The sequence below is a fragment of the Meles meles genome, chromosome 4, assembly GCF_922984935.1.
Source record: "Meles meles chromosome 4, mMelMel3.1 paternal haplotype, whole genome shotgun sequence".
Lineage (NCBI taxonomy): Eukaryota > Metazoa > Chordata > Mammalia > Carnivora > Mustelidae > Meles > Meles meles.
The window spans coordinates 41,803,729-41,817,382 of NC_060069.1; the positions used below are offsets into that span (position 1 = coordinate 41,803,729).

At 42.5% G+C, this 13,654-nt stretch overlaps 1 protein-coding gene across 18 annotated transcripts in view; it reads left to right on the plus strand.

Moving 5' to 3' along the window:
- The window catches only part of KALRN (kalirin RhoGEF kinase), a 672,007-nt gene that overhangs the window by 425,137 nt on the left and 233,216 nt on the right, over positions 1 to 13,654 (plus strand). The window lies entirely within an intron of this gene.

Here is a 13,654-nt window from a genome sequence, read left to right on the forward strand (position 1 = left end):
CCAAAGTCACTTGTAGACAGTGACATCGAGTCTTCAGCAGTGTTTGTCCCAGGTCTCCTTAGGGACCTAACTGGCAACACCTTCATATCCAATCAGGGTGATTACCAAGCTCCGAGGAGATAAAAGTAGGCTCCTCAGTGAAATCTTAGGAAATTCTGACATGCATCTAAGGCTCATCATTCTGCCCTGTGGGCCTTGGGCTTCAAATTCCATTGTTTTTTTTGTTTTCAACCTAAATACTTCCTCCATTCCCTAGCTACTTCATCACCTCCACCCTCAACCAAAAAAAAAAAAAAAAAAAAAAACTGAATAGATAGATAAGCAAAATACCTAATGGAACACATTTCTTGACAGCTTATAGGGGAGAACATCAATCGGCCCTCTGTGTGTTGTTGAGATGAGTCAAACCATAGAGCCCTAAAGCCTCATACTTCCGTTTGTCCAGCTCCCAATTTAAGGGTCTTTTCTACAGCAAACTACAGACGTTCCATTGTTCACAGAGTCAGCCAGAACATTGGTTGGTTAGTTACCGACGCAATTAACGCAAATAACTCAGATTTCAAAATACAAAGACAGGGACTTTGAAGACACAGGATTAAGTGTAAGGTCCTAGAGCTCTCTCGGGACCTTGTCTCAGAAAGGGGCCAAGAGGTAGAGCTTCAGAGTTGTAGGACACAGTTCAGAGGAAGTCCTGTAGTCAGGCTCGTCGAAGCTACTGAGATAAAACAGCCAGCCCCAAGAGTTCCTGGTGAGACCCTCACCCCCTGTGTAGGGGTGAGGCAAGCCTCTAGAACGTCATTCTCCAATACAGTGTTCTGCCATAATGGAAATGGCCCACGTTTGGCTGGTCAGTCCGATAGCCACTAGACACGCATGGCCCTTCAACACTTAACATGTGAACTGTGCTTCTGAGAACTGAATATTTAATTTTTTTTCAGTTTAATAAATTTAGATGGCAAGTGGCTATCAGAGTAGACAGCCCAGCTGTAGAAAATAAGACCTCAGTATGGACCTTTGCTAGGAATGACTGGGAGCAAGCAAAAGTTTGGTACAAAATGATCCTGGGCTCTAAAAGGTCTAAATAAGACGTGGAGACCCACTCTTCTCTCATCGACCCTCTTATGTCATCAAATGGCATCAGTTTTAAAAGAACACCAAATGTGTAGCTTCTATGACATCTTAACCTGTCAGACTATGAAACCAGTCATTTCTGTAGTCAAATGCTCTGCCCCTGAGCTATACCCCCAAAACCGGTCATTTCTAGGAGGGAAAAAAACCTCCGACTTTCTGGAGTACTTAATAAAAGTTCCCAGTCTTTTTTTTTTTTTTTTTTTTTTTGTTATTAAATCACAAATTTTAGCTCTCTCCATTTGGTTTGTCTGGAAATCTTCAGACATAGAAATATTCTTTCCTCATGGCTCTTTAATAAGATCCCAGTAAAGCCATTCTTGACCACTGAGCCCCAGTTCTGTCCTCTGAGTCCCGCTCAGCATTACCCCATCTCCCCCAGAATATCTGAGAAGACATTGGACTGGTAAGCAGTAAGGCAGGGTGCTTTCACTTTTTTGATTTATGGTCTCTGGGATTTAGTCAACAAGTCTCACTTTCCCCATACTCTTACCAAAATGACTAAGTATGGAAGCCTAGAGATCACAGCATACACTTTCGGGGAGCCCTGCTTTTGCCAAATCAATGTAGAAGGGAAAAGAATATTCATGTCAAAATGGACCAGTTGTAACAAAGTATCTACCACTTACTCTTGTTTCATGATACCACGCTAATAAGCCATAGTAAGCAGTTTGTAATTTTTAAACAGCTGAAATAGCTACCAGTGGCAAAGTATAGTTCTCAGAAGCCCTTTAAAAAAAAAAGTCAAGCCACATGGAAGCCTACATTCTGTAGAAGAATTAATGTAATTATCAAGAACACAGCTACCCAGCCAAAGTTACCTATTTATAACATTATAAAGAAACAAGAAGAAAATAAAAACCAGCCTCTGAACAGCCAAAAGAGATATCACAAAGATAAGGTTCTTATCTTTTCTTTTTTTTTCTTTTTTTTTTTTTTAAAGATTTTATTTATTTATTTGACAGACAGAGATCACAAGTAGGCAGAGGCAGGCAGAGAGAGAGAGAGGAGGAAGCAGGCTCCCTGCCAAGCAGAGAGCCCGATGCGGGGCTCGATCCCAGGACCCCAGGACCACGACCCGAGCCGAAAGCAGAGGCCTTAACCCACTGAGCCACCCAGGTGCCCCAAGGTTCTTATCTTTTCATAGAAGGACCTTTCTATCCTCCCTAACAGCTACCTTACCTCTAGTTAAATTGTTTAACAGTCTTGTTAGATGGTTAGATCGTTTCTAAGACCATAGTAACTTAGTAAATAAGTGTCACGAATTTGAGCAAACACTTTGATATTACCAGCATAAAGTAAAAGAAGACAGATAAACTGGGGAAAAAAAAAAAAAAAAAGGCAAAAGAACACCCAAAATCCCAGTGGTCAAGGGCTACTCAGTGTCGATGCCAATGATCCTTTATCCCAATATAGAGGCCAACACAGCCAGTTATATGCTATATGCTATAATATAGCATAATAACTGAGATTAGCAATAACCTTGAATAATTAGTGTATCCTGCATTAAAAAGAAAGGAATTCTGCAAAGCATATAGAAAGCTCTCCAGCAAAAAAAAATTAGTGTTTTAAATTATTCACAACTTAAAGGAATATCCAAGGAAATAAAGCTGTGTCTTAATAATCTATAGGATCTGAAGGCTAAGACTTTTCTCATAGTATGTGCTTTCTCCTTATGCCGTGCAAATTTTGATTAACTGAAAAAAGCATAATACCTCTAATATCACTAATAAATAAGAGCCGAAAAGGCAATGAAGGCAACTTTGAAAATACAGCAAATGTGAACTCCATGAAAGACCTATGTCTTTTAATGCCTAGCTCTGCCCCACAGTGCACTTTAAGTCAGTATTTGTTGGGCGGATAGATGGATGGATGGACGAATGGACACAGACTAAAAATAGAATGAGTTTACAGACCTACGGGCTAGTGCCATAATTAGGTCTTCTGTTTGTGAAGGTCTCAAAATAGGGAAAACTCTTAGGTATGATTTTTTTCCCCATCACTGCCAGATCCTTAACAGTTAAAACTTTAATAGCAAAATAATATCTGAATGAAGGAGTTTCCTGGGGCTTTCTTATGAATTTCAGTCTTGTTATGTGTGTGTGGTTGACACATCATGTTACATTAGTTGCAGGTGTACAACAGGCTGCTTTAATGGGCTTATATAGTACGCTATGCTGACCACAGCCATAACTACCATCTGTCACCATGCAACACACTTACAGTGTCATTGACTGTGTTTCCTATGCTGTGCCTCTCATGCCTGTGATGTCCTCATTCCACAGCTGGGGGCCTGGATCTCCCCCTTCTCTTTACCTGTTTTGCCCTTGTCCCATACTCTCCTTCTGGCAACCATCAGTTTGTTCTCTGTATTTATAGCTCCGAATCTGGTTTTTGTTGTTTATTCATTTGGCTTTTTTTCAGATTCCACATATGAGTAAAATCATATGGTATTTGTCTTTCTCCATCTGACTTATTTCATTTAGCATAATACCCTCTAGGTCTGTCCATGTTGTTGCCAATGGCAAAGTCTCATCCTTTTTTACAGCTGTGTAATATTTCTCTGTGTGTGTGCATGTGCGGTGAGCGTGTGTGTGTGTGTGTGTGTGTACCATTTCTTCCTTATCCATTCATCTATTGATGGACTCTTAGGTTACTTACTTATCTTGGCTTATTATTATTGTAAATAATATTGCAGTAAACATAGGGCTGCATATATATTTTCTAATTAGCGTTTTCATTTTCTTTGGGTAAAGACTCAGTGGTGGAATTATTGGGTCATGTGGTATTTCTATTTTTAATTTTTTTTTTTTAAAGATTTTATTTATTTATTTGACAGACACAGATCACAAGTAGGCAGAGAGGCAGGCAGAGAGAGAGAGGGAAGCAGGCTCCCCGCTGAGCAGAGAGCCCGATGCGGGACTCGATCCCAGGACCCCGAGATCATGACCTGAGCCGAAGGCAGCGGCTTAACCCACTGAGCCACCCAGGCGCCCCCTATTTTTAATTTTTTGAGGAGCCTCCATATGATTTTCCATAGTGGCTGCACCAATTTATATTCCCACCAATAGTCCACTGGGGTTTCTTTTTCTCCAAATCCTCACCAACAATTGTTATTTCTCATCTTTAAAAAAAAATGATTTTATTTATTTGAGATAGAGAGTAAGAGAGAGAGCACAAGTGGAGGGCAGAGGGAGTGAGCAGGGAGCAGGGAGCAGCAGGCTCTATCCCAGGACCTTGGGACCATGACCTGAGTGGCAGGCAAATGCTTAACTGACTGAGCCATGCAGGTGCCCCTCCTCTTTTTTATTTTAGCCATTCTGACAGGTGTAAGGTGGTATCTCATTGTGGTTTTGATTTGCATTTCCCTGATGATCAGTGATATTGAACACCTTATCATGTTGTCTTTGGCCATCTGTATGTCTTCTTTAAAAAATATCTATTCAGGTCCTCTGCCTATTTATTTAATTGAATTGTCTGGTGGGGGTGATGTTGAGTTGTTTAAATTATATATTTTGGATACAAACTTCCCGGGAGCTTCTTAATGGGAGGACCGTATGACAGTCTAAAACACCTGTTTGTTTGTTTTTGTTTTTTTTTAAAGATTTTATTTATTTATTTGACAGAGAGAAATCACAAGTAGGCAGAGAGAGTGAGAGGGAAGCAGGCTCCCTGCCAAGCAGAGAGCCCGATGCGGGACTCAATCCCAGGACCCTGAGATCATGACCTGAGCCGAAGGCAGCGGCTTAAACCACTGAGCCACCCAGGCGCCCCACCTGTTTGTTTTTTAGGAATACTTGTGAAGTAGTCACTTTTTTTTTTTAAAGATTTTATTTATTTATTTGACAGAGAGATATCACAAGTAGATAGAGAGGCAGGCAGAGAGAGAGAGAGAGAGGGAAGCAGGCTCCCTGCTGAGCAGAGAGGCGGACGCGGGACTCGATTCCAGGACCCCGAGACCGTGACCTGAGCCAAGGCAGCGACCTAACCCACTGAGCCACCCAGGCGCCCCTAAAGTAGTCACTTTTTAACCCCAATTATTTGCCTCTTTACCAAGTAACTGTTAAGTGCTATCTAACAGCAAACACACTTCTCTCATTTCTAGTACACAGCTCAGGTTGTCTTCTTATAGTCCAGAGAGTGAGGGAAGGAGGGTGGAGGGAGGGAGAAGGCTGGAAGGCCGAGAGCTGGAGATTGACACTACCTGAATGACACAGTTAGCTGAGTCACTAGGAAGTTGTTACCTAGACGGAGGGGGTTATGGTGAATATGTTACATTTCTCAGCTAATTAGTATTGATCTTCCCATTTTCATACTATGTCTCCTTTTTATAGAATCACAAAGATAATGAAACTTAGAAACACAAGACCTAAATCCATTTCTATTGTATTTTGCCAAGCATTCTAGGAGCTTTCAGATAAGACAGCATATTCCATAAATAGATCCCCCAAACAGTAGTGGATTTTTTTTTTTTAATACAGTCTCCACACTTGGACTAACCTACAACTCGTGATTCAAAAAATAAATAAATAAATAAATATTCTCTTTCAGTTTGCCTTGATGATTAGATTTTCAGCTTCATTTAAAATGCTTATCACTTTTAGTTAAATCTGAACTTTACTTTTTGGTTTTCAGTTATTTTTCTGTTATTTGCATGGGAGTCCTAGCAATAACATTTTTATAAAATCTCTGCTGTCAGGGCTCCGAGGGTCATCCTCACCACCAAGTACAACTGTCTTCATTTATAGTTAAGGACATTGAGACCCAGAGAGGAACCAGACTTACCCGGTGTTGGGACACCCTCTCCCCCTTTAAAGATTCGGTGTGGATTCTGGGGGTCTGTGCTCTCACCCCTCCCCCCACTCCATAGACCATCAGCCGGGACTGCCAAGGCAGGTTGGTTTGATTCATATCTAACCAGCTTCTCTGTGGATCTCTAAGTCTGAGGCATACTTCAGCCCATTACTTCTGCAGGTATGTCGTCCACGTCCTACACCCTTACGATAATTACCTGAAACAGGTCATTTTTCAGCAAGGGTTGGAAAGGCAAGTGAAGGACCTACAACCAGGGCCACCTACCCTGTACACGTCTTCTCTTCAGGCTTGGCCAGAAGCTAAGATTTGGCCTAGGCCTCCACCCATTGTACTCCTAGCCCAGCATTCCTGGGCTCAAGGCTGAGGGAAAAGGGCCAGAGCTATGGGGGGCTAAGTTGAGAGCCCCAGCCAGGCCAAGGTCAGTCGAGCAGGATAGCAGGTAGCCAGGGTCAGCCAGGAGCGAGGCTGATGTACAGCAGGGCAGGGGAGAGCTGGGGGAAGTGATGGGAAACACCAGGGAACAACTGGATCAGGCCCACATTTCCATCATCTTCCCAGAGTTCCCTCTTGGGCCAGCCCCATGCTAGTTTGGAGCTAGAACTGGTACCAAGGAATGAATCGAACCCAGGCTCTCTGCCCCCAAGGCATGGGAATTATTATTATAGGTACTGTGTTCAGGGGGTGGGAAGCACACATGCGGTTAAAAGGAGCAAAGAAAATGGCCTCAGTTGGAAAATAGGAAAGGCCTCACAGAAGGGAGGGCATTTGAGATAGGATTTTTTTTTTTTAAGATTTTACTTATTTGACAGAGATCACAAGTAGGCAGAGAGGCAGGCAGAGAGAGAGAGGAAGGGAAGCAGGCTCCCCGCTGAGTGGAGAGCCCAATGTGGGGCTCAATCCCAGGACCCTGAGATCATGACCTGAGCCGAAGGCAGAGGCTTAACCCACTGAGCCACCCAGGTGCCCCTGAGATGGGTTTTAAATAACTGGTAGGATTTCTACAGCCAGGGATGGCTGCCTTAATGATGGAGGGAAGTTTGAACAAAGGCCTTTCTAGGGAGGAGAGTGGCCAAGTCTAGCAAGGAAGCTGACAGAGGCCACCAGGAGGAGTTTGTGAGTCAGTCTCAACCCTGGGTCAGGAGTGAGGCGAGGTCTGGCCCTCCCATCGCCAGTTCAGCCATGTCTTGTCACCCATGAGACTGATGTGGAGGAAGGGAGAGATGGAGGGTAGAGGTAGTTGGGGTCAGAAATGGTGGTGGGGGGAGGCGCAGAGGAAGGGATGGGAGCAAGAGTGAGGGGGGTGAGAGGGATCAAATACCTAGATAGAGGAGAAGTGCCGGAGAATAGTGAAGTGGGTGGATAACAAGGGGAAGAAGAGGGAGAGGAGGGAGGGCAGAAGCAGTCAGGGAGGTTAGAGGCAGAAGGGAGTGTGGCGAGAGAAATGGATAGAGACCCAGACCTCTCTAGGGCTACCATTCTATTTTGGTTTTGAGGTTTTTTTAAAAGATTTAATTTATCTGTTGGAGGGGGGCACAACTGGGAGAGCAACAAGCAGAGGGAGAAGCAGGGTCCTGACTGAGCAAGGAGCCTGATACAGGACTTCATCCCAGGACCCTGGGATCATCACATGAGCCAAAGGCAGACACTTAACCAACTGAGCCACCCAGGCATCCCCACCATCACATTTGGATGGGAAAATCAGCAAGATGTTTATTAAACATTTTTTTTTCATCATGAACCATAGAAAAAGATAACATGTTATGTCCTGAGACGCACATGCTTATATATAATAGGGAAATTAGGTTTTTCAGAATAACATCCTCACTGTGTGTGATACATTCTGATATTTGGGTTAGGTTCTGTTTCTGTTTCTCCTTCCCCTTTTTTAATGCTAGTTGCCACCCCCTAAATTAACACAAGCCCTAGAAACAGGAGCTGCAGCTACAAGGTGAGGAGCTGGCTCCACCCAGTGGCGAGAGAAGGGATATGCCGCCTACAGCCCAGTCTACAGAACGCACTGCAGGCCACTGCTTTCTCCTTTGCTTCTCCTCTCGTTTCCCAACACACACCCTTGCTTAAAATATGCTTCTTCAGTGCTTCTATGTTCTTCTCCCATCCAAGTGCCCTTGATGTTGGTTTTATCCCATTTACAGAAATCACAGAATTACAAAATATGAAAGCCTGGGGAAAAACCTTTCAAGATAATCTAGTTGTGTTCCTCTCCCTTGTGTATTACAGACACTGGAGCTTACAAGGGTTTGTGACCTGCCCATGCCTATTGGTAGCACAGCCAAAAGATTCCAGGTCTTCATAACTCCCTATTACATCACATTGTCACTTTCTTAATATTCAAAGGTCAGGGTAAGAAGAAGGGAAAGACTGCTGGAGTTTTTCTTGGGCCTTAAACCCATACCTCCATGTGCCTGTACGTGGTTGCAGGTCTGACCCCACCCATCAGAAGGGCCCTATGAAACTTTACCCGTGGCTTTGTTGTTGGTGGTGGTTTTTTCAGTCAGCTGCTAATACTGGTGCTGCTCATAGGTATTGGGTCATACCCAAGGCAAGACATACTCTAAATACTCAGTTGGATGTATCAAAGTCATGTTAATTTTAGTTGTACAAACCGACTGCTTAGTATCCATTCCTAGTTGCTGAACAGCACATTAAGGGACATGAATAACATTCCATGGGAGGTTCACTTTTTAATATTTATTTTAACATTAAACCTGTTACATATCTATGCAGGAACTTTTTGTTTCCTCTGATCATACAAGTTAAACCCAATTAGGAGGTATTAACAAAACATGTTCAACAGGTAGCAAGGCAGCAAGGTAAAGTGCCCCTTGAGGTTGGAGCCTGAGGGTGGGAAATATATGGAGCAGAATTCCGGCCATGCACATGCCTCCCCTTCATTTCTCATTCAGGCTGAAATTCCTGGTGTGGATGGAGGGATGGAGAAGGGCAACTCTCATGGCTCAGCCTAGGTGATCAAACTTGATGGCCATACTTCCACAAACCTGCCCACACCTTCCCTGGAATGCACATGGCTCTCCTGGGTTTCGTGGTGGTCCCATGCTTATTAGCTGCCTCAGCCCTTGTGCTCTACACCCTCTTATGTGCTAGACTCTGAATCTGTCAGTCACAAGTGATTCTTTAGAAATGATGTCTAGCTCCACTCCCATGAAAACAGTAACCCAACCCTGCTTTGATAAGGAGGCAAAGCCCGGGACTTACCTGAAAAGCCATGAGCCAGAGAGCGCTCTCCCCACCCTACCTTCAGCTTTATCTCCTTATGTCTCCTCCTCCTTGTGCTTTTCCTCCTCCTCGCCAGAGCCCCTACTCTCATTCCCCTTCTACCACCTCTGTCGTTCTAACAAGTGCACACGCATGAGAGGCACACACACGTGCACACACACACACACACACACAACACAAGATCATCAAATACATTCTCCTTTAAATACAGACCGCACCCTTGATGTAAAGGGCCATCTTCTGGACCACACTGAGAGCCCTCCCATGAAGGATACGCTTCTCCAGAAGTGGTGAGACCAGAGACCAAATTTACCTTTGGAGAAAAGAACAAAATCAGAATGACTCAAGGTACTTCCGGAACGGTGCTGTTTCCGTAGTACTTAATCACAAGCCTCAGAAAGCTTTTCTGTCAGTAAAGGCTACAGGTTTCATTCCCCAGATTCTGTACGAAGCCAGAGGGAGGGATTTTCCTCAGAAAGTAACCGCACAAAAATTGCATCATGGTCATTTAATAGAGTAATGACTTTGCTTAGATTTTGACATTTCTTTAAAAGTTTTGTGCACTTCAAAAAGAACCCCAGCCATTCACATAAACACTGAAACTACTTGCTTTGCTTGTTCTCTCATGATTCATTACATTTAATTATTGAGATGGGGAGGACCTAAATGTGGCTATGGAAGAGCCAGTGTGTGAAGAGTGTCGTGACCTCTCGTGCTTTCATTTAAACTCATCCTACTTGAAGTAGATGAAATGATATGGATGAGAGTTATGTAATCTACCATCTTCATAAGCTTTAAATCAAAAAGCAGAATAGAGTTTAATATTGCTACATGGCCTTCAACAATCACACTGAGATGGTAGTGAATATCTTACTCAAGGCTGTGAATTGATATGCCCAGCACAAGATAGTCTTCTAAGTTTTAGTTTTTTTCTATTAAAAAATTAAATCATACAGAGTCATTATAGGATCTGCCAATTAGAAGCACAATGGAATCTGAGGCAGTTGCCTTCAAATGCTGACCTATGGACTGGATGTAGTAGAATTACCCAGGGAGTTCTTCTGGTCAATGCAGAGGCTCAGATCCAAAACCCGAGAGGGTAGTGCCCAGCCAGGTATGGGGACCGCCCACTAGGGTTTTCCAGGAGTGTTCCTTGAGACAGAGTCTGATACTGCCCCCAGAACTTGCAAAGAAGTTTGGGAAGCATTGCACACTGTATCTACTATGGACACTTCTCATGTTCCTCGTCACTTTATAGGTCTTTAGAAGCCCTGCAGTAAAGAGACCAGTTCAGCCCAGCACTTCCCAAATGTTAATGACTGTGACTTTGGAATCTAATTTTTGTAGCACTCAATCCAGATTTCCCAGGATATGTTCTAGGGGAAGGTAACCTACTATAGATTTTCCAGCAGGGGCTCCCTAGGGGAGAGCTCCCTAGGAATGAGTCTCCACAAGTGGGGAGAAGTGCAATATGTATGTTTATCAGGGTATGAGTTTGTTAATATTGGGAAGCGTGGGTCCTAAAGAAACCCTGTTTATGTAGTGTCTGTCTACTATATGCTAGGCACTGGGGTGGGCTCTTTACCCACATGGATTTATTAAATCCTCACAACAACCTCACGAAGTTGTTATTCAAAGATGAGGGAAATGCAGCCTTGGAAGAGCCCCCTCACAGCTCTAAGAGTGAACTCTGGTTCTTTAACTTGTGCTTGACTGTGGGAGGAAAGGACAGTGAGACACAGGATCAGTAGAAGGGTGGGCTAATGGCCATTGCTGCTAAAAACCTTCATTTTCCAGAAAGACATTCATTACTGAAATAATATTCTATCCATTTAATTCATTTTATAGTGCTTTCATTTCTTGAGAATGGTCAAACTGAGCATCCTCTCATAGGTTTTGATAGCTACTATCAAGGAAGTCATGGTATTGCTCTATTTAGACCGCCGAGATTTTAAAGAAAATTCCTAGCACTGTCTTCAGCAGTTAGATAATGATCAGTTCTATCGCGATAATTACCACCATTTGTTTAAAATTAACCTTAAACAACCAGGCCAATGACCTTGGGTCATAAGTTAAGGAAAGAAGAAAATGCTCCCTGAATTGTCTCCTGTATGGAATGTCATGATCTGGCTGTTTTACAGTTTCTTTGATGATAAAGTAGAAGAGCGTAAGTACCATGGGGGTCAGAGCTGAGGGGACTGGAGTGAGATCCTGAGATGGGGAAGCAGAGACGGCTCATCCCAACTGCCAGGGGCCTTTAGGTTCTTCCATTTCTCCCTTCTGTCTCATCTTCCAGGGCCTCTCTCCTGGGTCCTTCCTTCTTTAAAATCTCTCATTTTCTTTCACCAATCCTTGTCCTAGAATAGCCCATCAGATTTTCTCCTCTAGGGGTGCCTGGGTGGCTCAGTGGGTTAAGCCTCTGCCTTCAGCTCAGGTCATGATCTCAAAGTCCTGGGATCGAGCCCCGCATAGAGCCCCGCATCGAGCCCCGCATCGGGCTCCCTGCTCAGCGGGGGACCTGTTTCCCTCCCCCCACTCTGCCTGCCTCTCTGCCTACTTGTGATCTCTCTCTCTGTGTCTAATAAATAAATAAAATCTTTAAAAAAACAAAAAGATTTTCTCCCCAATCACCAAGCCATTCCAGTCCCCGCCCCAGGCCCTATTCAGTCCATCATGACATTCATTGTCTTCACTGAGATTTAAATTGAGTGACCATATAAACACCTTCTGGAAAACTACTCCTGAAGATGTTATATATTATATTACTTAGTGTTCCTCGTAGAGAAGGACCACATAATAAATATCTCTTAGAATTCAGTGATGAAGTGATATGGTGGAGAACCAGATTGCTTCTCTTAAAAAAAAAAAAAAGGGGATTTTATTTATTTCTTTGAGAGAAAGCACAAGTGGGAAGGAGGGGCAGAGGGAAAGGGAGAAGTAGGCTCCCTGCTTAGCAGGGAGCCCACTGTGGGGCTTACTCCCAGGACACTGAGATTATGACCTGAGCCAAAGGCAGTCACCTAACCGACTGAGTCACCCAGGTGCCCCTAGACTGCTTCTCTTGCAGCAAAAACAGGATATTTCCTTTCTGGCCCGGTAAAAAAAAATTGATCCTCAATTACAGCATTATATAATTTTTCTCCTATTTCTATTGTAGAAGTCATATTAAACACATGTATGTCAGTTCTTCTAAAAGTAGTGGGAAATAGGATACCTTATTGATTTTCAAGCACTGCATATTTGTATTTTGAAAGCCCAAATTGCATTATAATTACTTCCATTCCATGATTTAAATGAGGATGGTCTAAAATTCACATGTGAGGGGAAGGATGATTTCATTAAATGGGTACTGCTAGGAGTCCCCCAAAATTTTTAAGTGAGTTTTTCTTACTACAACAGCAATGCCCATTTACTACAGAAAAATTTGCATCACAAGTGGACAAAAAATTATATCTCTGTGATCCCACCAATCATTAACACTGTAGCCTTCCACATAGGACTAAAACTAAAAACAACAGCTTCCTATGCCATTGATGGGGGGAACATAAGTAACACTTACACAGAACCCATAACTAACTGTAATTATAAGATACTCCCAGAATGCTTAGGTGATAGGAGCCAGGCAGAGTAAGTCAAATCAATAAAATTTGTTTTTCCCAAAGATAGAAGTGGTGCAATGACTTAGAACTACTTTATATCTTTTAATTTTTGAATTATTTTAAAAATCAAACTGAAATTTAAAAATATAGATTGAGAAGTCCAACCCACTACTATCTTTATTTACCCTGTGCCTTTCCTTGGTTTCCTATGGTAATGACCTTTTTTTAAAAACCACCATATCGAAGTATGATTGGCATGTAAAAAGCTGTACATATTTAATGTATACAACTTGATAAGTTTAGGAATGAGTGTGCACCCATGGAGTTATTGCCATCATCAAGGCCATGGACATATCACCTCCCAAAGTTTCCTTTTTTTTATCATTATCATTATTTTCAGTCTAATTCAATATATTCAATATTCAACTCAATATTGAATTCAATATAATTATTATCAATAATGTTATATTATTATTATCAATAATAACTATTATGTTATTATTATTATTAACACCTAATGTAACATTTCACCTCTAAGCAAACTTTAAGTGTACAACACAGTATTGTTAGCTGTAGGTACTCTGATGCTATATAGTGGATCTCACGACTTATCTTTCCTAACTGACATTATACCCTTCAACCATTAGTTTCTTGGGGTGGAAATAAGAATACATATTCCCTATTTAGATCAAAGGTGGCCATATTATATAAATTCTTCCACATCATGCAGTTTTTTACTTAATAGCCTGCCCTGGGGATCTTTCTTATGAAAACACAGAAAGCCTTGTCATTTTTTTTAAAGCTGTGTAATATCCAGTTCTGTAGATGTATGGGTTACTTTGTCACCTACAGACCAC